Here is a 10,819-nt window from a genome sequence, read left to right as displayed (position 1 = left end):
GGGTAGGTGGTGCGAGTTATCAGAAAAATAATAAAAAAAATCGTATATAAAAACAATAGTTAAATTCTTTTTGTTATTGTTTTATTTGGTGTTTTGTCTAAAATGAGCACTCTTGTACCACCTTACCCTAATGGTACCAACCAAATTTTGCATCTTTGTGATTTTCTATAACTTATTAAAAAAAATTAAAAAAATCTCATCGTCCGTTAACCGACAGAAAACATTTTTTTAAAATTTGTATGATATCGAACCTTTTCCGTAAAATTATCGTAAACGACATGGCAGGTCTTAAATAACATTTGTTTTAAGACTTATTTGAGACGATTTTGATATGAATGTTTTACTGAACAATTGCTGATAAGATTAAGACACTAAAGTTAAAAAATGGAATTATATTATGTTGTCCATAATTTATAATTTGAATTGGCGCTTAAGATAATTTTTGCGCTTAGAAAACGATAATCTTGATAGGTAAATAATTGTTTCTTTATCCGTTTCTTTCTCGTTCATTATGTGTAAGGCTGTGTCTGTTTATTTGGATTCTAAAAACTGTTTTTGATGAAAATAAATATTTAATATTTTTAATATTAATATTTAAAATTTAACAAAAGAAATGTTTGCACAAAAAATATCAGTATAATAAATAACATTTTGGACACCCTGTACCCTATAATAATTTAAATTGGAATAAAACCAAAGACCAGGCCACATTTACTAACAACAAATAAATCGTACTCCTCAAAACACTACCACTTCAAAACAAACTCTGTTACATTTTTGAGATCACTTAACAGAGCTCTTAATGGGCTGCCAAAAACATTAACAGTTGCGGGTACTAGAGTGTACAGTACATATCTCGAAAAGTTTATTCTTAACAAATTGAAGCATCGCTTTGGTGAATTTCATAATTGATGCCACTTAAGAAATTATTATTAAAAGCAGTGTAACATCATCATCATCATCACAAATAGTATTTTCTCTTTCGTCTTTAACTTAAAGCAGCTATGGCAAAGGCAATGGGTGGTAATGCGCACTCTTACTTCTGCACAATGCTGAAACTTACTCCACAAAACCACTATTCCCCACAAAGTTGCCTCTAAAACATCCTTAAAGTATATACACAACAGTTAGAAGTGTGTTGATGGCTAAGAAGAATTTCATGGTCTCGTTTGTGTGCATGTTGCTCTGTTTCTACAATCAGACACAAAAAACCAACAGACTCGTATAGAGTCAGATGAAAAGAAATACCATCACTTGTAATTAAACTTGGAAAACAGCACTTCAAAATAATAATAATTAATTCATAACTTCTGACAAAAAGTACAGAACGAAGAACCATCAGCGAATCCTCCTGCTTCTAGTTTTTCTTCTTTAATTTCTTGCAATGGTTTTACATCGAATCCATAAGTTCGAGTTGTCTAATTTTAATTAGAAGTGTAAACTCTAAGTAGAAGAGAAATATCTGGCATTGGACTACGAAACGAATGCCTCATCATGATAATGTTGATGGTGATGTGAAGCGGATGTGTTGATGATACTTCCGACTTTGTAAATTGTCTATGAAGAAGTAAACGGGGTTTGAATCAACTTTTGAAAAGTTCTATTAAGAACTCGCTGATGACGGCACTAAGTGGAGAATCTTTGCAGATTCAAGTATATACAGATACACTGATAAAATGATTTAATTACGTTTGTGATGTTTGCTATGAATGATGAACATATGCATAGAATAAAAGATAAAGGCTTCTTGTGTTGCTATTTTATGAGAATCAGAAAATGTACTTTAACGTTCCAGATGATGAAATTATAAAGACAAATTTATGATTTGTTGAATAATAGACCAGATATTTAGATTTAATTGTTTGTATAGTTAGTAGGAATTTATAAGTGACCTAATCAAATAGTAAGTTGGTGATTCAGGAGAAATTTGCCAAAAGTATACTATAAATTAGACATGTCAAACTAAATGGTAACGACGGGCCAAAACAGCGAAATCAAATTTTGTAAGGGCAGCAGATAAAAAGTAAAACACAAATTTTTATAAAACAAAATTAAAAAAAAAAACAGGAAAAATGATTACATAAATGTTTTTCAGTGACCATTTTTTTCTCAGACCAAGGTTAGGCTGGAATTTATAGGTAACTCATTCTCCTTAATGACTAAAGTTACTATGCTAGCATCGACATGAACATACCTTGTACTTACTTCGAAAATCACAATCGATTTTATAGGGCAGTTTTCAAATAGGTAGGTATACAAAATACTTATAAAATCGGGCATACCAACTTCAAGGAATTTTGAACTTACACCGGAGTTAAACTAGAAATCGCTTGCTTCCATTTCCATATTATTCGCCAGAAAATCAAGAGAACGTTTCTTTCAAAGAGATAATTCTGCAAGTCTTTTTCATATTTAGTTTTAAAGTTAATATTCTTTTGCGGAGTATTAAAATACTGAGACCTTATTAAAAATCAAGAGCTAAAAATAAAAATAATACTTTTAAATTGATTTTAGAATGAAGAAATTGGCCTTTAGACAGCAGGAGTAACAAAGCTAGATCGAATCAGAAACAAGAAAAAAAATACAGCATGACCGTTTAAGCTGGTACTGTCATGTACAAAGACGAGACCCTGAGAACCCAGTTCAAAAGGCGATCGCTTACGACGTTCCAACGCAATCGCGACAAATGCAACGACAACTGAATTCAGTTGGCCTTAGACATGGAACAATTCAAAATCGAGAAGCCTGCCGACGTTTCCTGAGGTCAACCCGGCGAACCCCACATGCGGAGCCGTAGTGCGAAGCTGTAAAGTGGGAGAGCTGTGATCCCATTCGAGATCATGACTGTCGTCGATAATGGAGAAGAAGAAGAAATTGGCCTTTAGATAATAATCATAAATCAAACTAAATTATTCCTTTTTTCGTGACCTTATGTTTAATACAAGCTATCCCTTTGTTGGGTTTAGTTCAAAGTTTGAAAATTATTATTTAGGTACACAGAAAATTTATAATTGACCGAAGACTTAATATAGCCATCCTTTATATTTTGCAATATGTTTTTGAAAACACTTATGCTTCTTTATATCAAATATTCATCAAAGCCCAATTACAGTTAAAGTGAAAGACAAAGGGTTTAAAACGCATAGTAACTTTACAAATCGCTCAGCTCTAAATTAGTTTATTATTTATTTCACAAGCATATCAAAAATTATTTTCCTTACAAAATGATTAACTGATGCATAGAAATTAGTCAAAATAATAATAAAAAATAAAGTACCTGTGTGAAGGTACATTCTAGAATATCTGAAAAGAAAAAACAATCCTGTAAAATAATGATTTCCATAACGAACATTTTCGCATAACAATTATCAGTAAATTCACAATCAATGCGCCCGTCCATGCGTGAGCCAATTAAAACTTCAAATCATGCTGTACTGCATTCGTTTTAAATTGAGTGGAGATTTTCACTAGAAAATCGTTCGTATATGTGCTCGTATATGCTCAGTAGAAAAAAATAATATAAAATAAAATAAAAATAAAAACAAAAATCAAAGCTTAAAATCCATCCAGTAGCTATGGGATTCGATCCAGCAACAGTACAGAGAACAGAAAACATATCCATATTATTCAGGGAACAGCCAATAGTCACTCTTTTCCCGATGCTTTATGCTTTTTTTATATCATTTTTATTTAATTTACTTCTTTACGTTTTTGGAAATTTTTATCCAGACGAACGCGTTTGCTTTAATCGTAGAACAGATAACAAGGGCACAGTTATCGACTCAGGGAACAAAAACAAAACACGTCACTAAAATTTATGACAGATACTAAAACCAATCCAATTATTCCGGTAACTCGAACATCCTAGTGGATTGTGTTGACGACGCGGTGCGACGATGAACAGTTGGTTGGTTTGGATACGTAGTAAGAGCACAGGGAGATGATTTTCCTCGATTTAAAAAACATACTTTTTCTACCATCTCTTTCCATTGTCCATGGATGTATATGACACAAACCATATGCAAGAAGCTCATGTTGGGCGCCCGTTAACAATATTTGCTGAAGTTGTATCGCTGATAAACATTTTGATTATTGATATATGCACGGTCTTTTTTCTGAATCTTTTTTCGACGAAACCGAGTGATGCGGAAAATCGTTTTATTTAATTAATGATCTCGGTGAATGGTAGAAAATTGTTGCTAAACCAATCGTGAATCAAAGCAACATAATATTTTTATTGTTATTTTGTATGAAATTTTATGTTTGTATGGGGATTATTTTTTTCTCGTACAGACTCCCATTGCATTAAACTAAAAAATTACTTCAAAAACTAAAATCCGACTAAACTACTCTAAAATCGCACTCTGTGAAATGTTTGAAACTAGAAAATATTCTCATCTATATTTTGTATGCGATGATCATTCCTTTCAATTCATCTCGATAAAAGCATTTGAATTCCCTCGAAAAGGTAATCTTCACGGCATACATCGGGTATTATTCATAACTCTTGATGGCGAATGGGTCCTTAAAAAATAGTGATTCTTTTTGCTAATGTTTTCAGCATTACGAAAAGTGAGTGCAGTGCAGGCTCGGAACTGGCTGCAATTATTTAGTTCAATCCTTTTAAAAGATATTTGCAATATTTAAATAAACATTATACATATTTCAAGCAGGCTAAAGGTAAAATTTTTTTGTTTAACATACATACATATGTATGTATAATATTATTGAATATAATAATTAATTAAACAATTTATTTAAATAAATAAAAAAATGTATCTTGTTTCTACCAATACTTCTTGCGTTCTTCCTCAGTTCTGTTTCTGCTTTTTCTGGGATTTTCCAACTCATTGCACATTTTGAATTTTCTTTGTTTTTAAATACTTAGAGGCGTTTGATCAATTTAACTTAAGAATTTAAGTTCTACATAAAACCTTATGTGACAGTTTACACAGAGTCTGTGGCGTTGAAAGGATGGGCCGTGTTGAAGGGGCTGGACCGTCTCTCCATAGGAGATTAATTAATTGTTTCTTAATATTAGGCAATGCTTTAGTGAAAGAATTGTAAAAAACAAAAATCAATTATGGGCGGAAGAAGCAAGTACTGTTGCAAAATAGAAATTCCCTAAAAATTGCATTTAATCGAAAACCGTAAGGATTTGGGATGAACAAGTTACCAAATTCTGAGAGCCCTTAAGTTGGCTATATTTGGCATTATTATGCTTGATCCATTAGTTTTGGAACACCTTGTATATTTAAAATTTTTATACAACCTTTAGAAAATTTATTTTGCAATTTCATTTTTGATTGACAAAGTTGCTAAATTGGCAATCATGTTTGGGAAACTGTTGACCAAAGATTAGTTTTAAGAAGCTTAAAATTAGAAAAACAACTTTGTCCACAGAAATCCATTTCCAGTAATCCAATTCGAAATGCTACTCATACCTATACCTATATTTGGAAACAATACAAATTCCTTTACTTAAAAGCGGGAACAAACAATCTTAAACTAATTACTTCATATAGCAAAACATATCGAACCCTATCTGCCAATTATCAAAAATTAAACCCAGTTAGGGACGTCTTTTCGAAACTCATTTAAATTTAACTAAAAGACTGGAGTGCTCTCGGTAATCTCCATAAAAACCAGATTCAAAGTTTGCGAAAATCGCTAACCATTACCGGCTTTTTGTGTTAATATTTCCAGAGTGCTGCAACTTGCAATATTTTGAAATTTCTTTCTATAAAAAAATATCTCGTCGTGGTTTCATAAACGTTAATTTGACTGTCACAATCTCATAATCAATATTTAATTTACTTTTTTAGTTTTCTTTGGCTTTCATATTCCATTTCAATGCTTCTGGCCGCCTTCACACAAACATAATGTATGTATGTACTTGTACATATAATGAATACATACTTAACAACGACCTCTTCATGTTTTTAATTTCAATGATGTTGCAACGCCAACGATCCACAACTTCAATTAGCATAGTTTCTCATTCGCATACTGGTTCCCGAAACAATTTTCAGCATCATGAAACTATTAATTTTTAAAACTCCAAAAAGGCATGTGTGCTTCATTGTTTCAAAATTTAAAATGAGAGTTGCACAAAATTTAAATTCCAATTAAACGAGTTGTTTTCGGAAAAAGTCTTCTATGCACGATTGTAAGTACTTGCTATGTATTTATTTATGTATAAAATATACTTCAACTGCATACTTCTATATGGTTTCTAAAATAACGAAAAGTTTTATTCCAATTTACAAATTTTATTTTTCCCTACGTAAAAGCTTAGGACCAGTACGTCCTTCAATGGCAATGCTTCTATATGTTAATGGTGGATAGGTACTTTTATACTCTGTTTAGCATTGCAGCAATGTTTGCTATGGAAACTCTTGCATTACGCACGTAATTCAGAAGTTTACCAATTAACTATTACCATGATTTGGAAGGGCGAGCGGAGTGGCCGAACTTTGTTTTATATTTTCTGGACTTTGGAAAAGGGGACATTGGCTTACATTTCTTTCTTGGAAAGTGGTCAGCTTGACGGACAGTATCACGTGCTTGGAGGTTGGGGTTTTATTTTTTTACAAGGATGATGATGATGAATAATATTAATCCTTTCATTCACATGTGCAGTAATTCGTAAGGAGAAAAAAAACCCTCACAGTGGGTGAATACGCAGTTTAGAAGCATTTGTTAAGAATCAATTCAACGGTGCGTTGATCTTTATTGAAAGAAAATTTGCTGCTCATTATTGTAACTATCATATTTGTACCGTGTACCTACAAACATAAAAAGTCTAGGTTAAAAAATCTGTAATTATAAATGAAATAACAAACCAACCAGATCTAAAAGACTCCTTCCTATTTTCACCTAAGACCTCAATTTTAAAAATATGAATTACCAGGAACACGAGCGAAACAAACTTTGGCTTTTTCGTGCACTCCTTAAATAGCAAGCCGTACAAGTGTTGATAGTTGGACTCCTAAAAAGATTCATTAAATTTATTGGGCTATCAGAATAATTAATTTTGTTCTTCAAATACCATAGATAAAACTTTAAGGCCCATTTGTTCATATTTGTCATAAATTCTAATCTTAGGTAGGTCGAACATAACTGTTATGTTTTACTTAGTTTATTCTAAATTGCTAAAAAATATTTATATTCAACATAGCAATAATTTACTTTCATGCGAGAAAAATTAAAATGTCAAATCAAAACAAAAGCCAGTTAGTTTTTATTTGTTTTTGAGCAATTATAGGTAGCAGGAAAAATATTGTTAAATATGTCTTCAAATTAATGGACATATGTAAAAAAAGTGAAAATAATATAAAATGTGTGTTTTGCTAAATAAATGGATTGATTCGAGTGAATGTATTTGTGCTTTGTAAATGTATGTGTGTGTCAAATTTTGTGTAGGGAATAAATAACAAAAAAGTGAAAATTCCATGAACAATTTTTGAAATAAATTTTTACATCATTTACATCATAAATTTATGGTCATTTAAGTAACTATACATTATTTTTTTAGCGAAAATTACTCTTTATTTCTCGATTAAAACTGCTTAAGTAGAACATAAACTGCTTAAGTTCTACTATTTCTTCCCTCTAAGTTGTGTTAAACTTAGAGGAATTTATGACACAATTTGAAGTTCGTGCAAACCACTATGTAGAACTTAAGGGTTTATGTTTCACATAAATATTTAAGTTTCGTTTCAGCAAATGGGCCTAAATCATTTTAATTTTAAAAATCACTTTAAGAAATTTTTAATAAGTATACCTAGCTGAACTGATAAATTTCAAAAAATTAAAAATAAAACACCAAAAAATAAAACAAAACTCCATATTTTCCAAAAAGAAAAGGAAAAATTAAAGACAAAGGGCCCTCAAATTTGGTCTTGTCCTGGGACCCCGCAGCTCAATGTACCTACGTCTTTTGTTAACATAGGTACGCAATATTAATCTCAACAAAGCTGAAAATGCAATCAGATCAATAAACAAATTTTACTCTAAAATTGTCCTTTTGAATCAATTAAACTAAAAAACCTTTGTATTATATCATCAAAATTGTTTTTTTTAGAAACAATTCCAGCCTTCAATTCCATTACGCATTACTGCAACCAAAAAGTTTGCTGTAGAAATCAAAACATTTTTGTTATCTTGCGCCCGAGTTTCAAAAAATTCAACTTCGCATATTTACAAACTCTTAGACGTGGTAAGGATTTCTATGTCAAATGGCCTTCATAACTTGAACTTTTCCATAACTTTAAATATCAATGAAACCAAACTCTACTTCATCTTTCTCTGCAAGCAGGAACAGGAAGTCCAATTTTAATTTCAAGTCAACCACCATTTCTAGTTTATATCACCGAAACCAAGAAGATACTTTTCCGCAATCTTTTCGAGTTCATGCCAAGATTTCATCTGCCAATAATATTGTTCACATGTTGTGTGTTTACGCTGCATCACGAACAGAGTTTTGCATACAAGCATATCTACGTAATTTTAGTTTCTCGAAGTAAGCCCCCTGCTGTCTTGCTTCTGTCTCACGAAAGCCATATGGAAGAGTAGCATTGGAGAACAATATACTCCAAAAATGTATACCCACAAACACTTTGGAATTTCCGTCTTGGCAATAAAACTCGCATAAACATACTCGTACTTAAAGAAAAAAGAATCCTTAAGAAATTGTAGAACTTCCTACACGTCCCTGTGAACAATACGTATGTTAGCCAAGCGACGTTGAGCACATACTCAATGTTCAAAAATGTTCACTTGAAGCATAAAATATTGGGCGCCAAAGGCTGCAGGATACGCAATCATAAGAATTGATGTAATAATTTAAAGTGTTTCTGTCCGCATGGGCGCTTTTACTACAAATGTCCTTCGTCACCCTTTGAACCAACTCGACTATCGAACCAAGAACCAAACTGAACCTTTTCACATATAGGTGGGGACACTTTAGCATTGATTTATCGGATATTCTGTGAAAATATATGTTTCTTGGCAGTTTAGTGGTGTATATGTGTGTTGGGGGTGGTTGATTGGTTTATTTATCATTTTTTTTCTTCATCTTCAAATGAATTATGTGCTGTTAGGAGTATTTTTCTCATGACCCTAAGCACCGGTGAAGTGGATATGATTTTAACACCTCTTCGGTTCACTCAATTTATTGAGATAATTTCAGCTTTATGTTCCGGAATTTGTCATGCCAGCATGTTATGAGATGATGAAGAGGGACCATTTATGTGTTCCTAATGGATAAAGAGAAAATAAATTAAGTACTTATTTTCAAACCTTTATGTTATTTGTTTTGAGTATTTACTTTACCGTTTGGAATTTACTATATTTAATAGCTCTTCCATTGGTTTAGTTACCAATAAATTTACTCAACGGAAGCAAATCAGAAAATAGTTGACGTATGAATGGATTTGGAGTATGGGTAAATTTTTGTTCGGACAGATTTTTAAACCTTTTTACCCAATAACGAAGAAAAAAAATAACAAAAATAATAAAAATTATTTAAATTATTTCTATTTTAAGTGGAGCGATTGAATATAATTCAATTTTAAAGTTCAAGTGACCTCAACTCCAAATTTATAAAGCGTTTCGCCCAGGTACGACAGTGGGCTCATCAGTTAGATCTGTCGTACCCTTACTAAGACGCCTTATTTTGGTCGATGTTTACCGACACTATATAAAACTCACAGCATGAATATACTGTGAATTCTAATATTCTAAAGGAATTTGTTTAAATTCAGACCTTCATACATTTTCTAATATTCTAAAGGAATTTGTTTAAATTCAGACCTTCATACATTTTCTAAGGTCTGAATTTAAACAAATTCCTTTAGAATATTAGAATTCACAGTATATTCATGCTGTGAGTTTTATATAGTGTCGGTAAACATCGACCAAAATAAGGCGTCTTAGTAAGGGTACGACAGATCTAACTGATGAGCCCACTGTCGTACCTGGGCGAAACGCTTTATAAATTTGGAGTTGAGGTCACTTGAACTTTAAAATTGAACTTTTTACCCAATGTTCTATATTTTGTTTATATAGAGGAATTTCGAGGTGTTAATACTATCATTCTTTTATATAGTTACATATCAAAAATGGAATATGAAGGATAGTATTTGTGTTCATTATAAGAGATTATGTTTTCAAACACTTCCCTTCGTATGTAGGTACGACATATATCACTTATCATCTTCTAAAAAGATTATGCAGTGATCAATCGTATCGTTACCAATTATTATGTTTATCGTAATTCAGTTTAGTTTGTGGGTAATAATTTTAAGTCCTTAGTCAGTCGACTATTATTCGTCTTAACTTGTTCTCGTTATTAAATAAAATACTTAAACTTAAAATACAAAAAAAGGTTTTTTTCATTTACAAGATTAATACACAACCTTATACCTATATGTTTTTAATTATACTTGATTTTTTTTTTAATTTTTTGGTCCGTTTATTTTTTCCCTTTAGTCAGCTATTACATGAAGCCTCAAGAGGCTTGACTCTTTTTTCTAATTTTCTTTTGATAACACTGGTCAACAAAATTTAACTTTTTTTTTGCCACAAGAACCAAAATATACTTTTCTAGTAGTTTTTGAGGTGCTGAATCCGAATCTGAAGTCAGAAAAATTTGATTGGCCTTCGTTTTTGAAATATTACCGTTAGAAAATGTCAAAAAACGTAATTTTGGCTGTTTTCGAGGTTCTGTTTTTATGTGGGGTAGTTCATTAAAAACAAATTTGTAACGGTTATTATAAGAACATATATTCTTCTTTCAAAAACTGTTTAAATTTTC

The 10,819-nt window shown here is 31.5% G+C and overlaps 1 long non-coding RNA gene across 2 annotated transcripts; it reads left to right on the top strand.

Moving 5' to 3' along the window:
- The first annotated feature begins 7,850 nt into the window (after nucleotides 1-7,850).
- On the top strand, nucleotides 7,851-9,308 carry LOC129916456 (uncharacterized). 2 transcript variants are annotated; one of them, XR_008772454.1, is made up of 3 exons: nucleotides 7,851-7,954; nucleotides 8,087-8,221; nucleotides 8,321-9,308. It is a non-coding gene; the product is annotated as an uncharacterized LOC129916456 (long non-coding RNA). The 2 variants fall into 2 exon arrangements; XR_008772455.1 differs by having other exon boundaries at nucleotides 8,087-9,308.
- The last annotated feature ends 1,511 nt before the right edge of the window (nucleotides 9,309-10,819 follow it).

Source organism: Episyrphus balteatus, chromosome 3 (genome assembly GCF_945859705.1).
Source record: "Episyrphus balteatus chromosome 3, idEpiBalt1.1, whole genome shotgun sequence".
In the NCBI taxonomy this organism is placed as follows: Eukaryota; Metazoa; Arthropoda; class Insecta; order Diptera; family Syrphidae; genus Episyrphus; species Episyrphus balteatus.
This window is presented reverse-complemented; position numbering and strand designations above follow the sequence as displayed.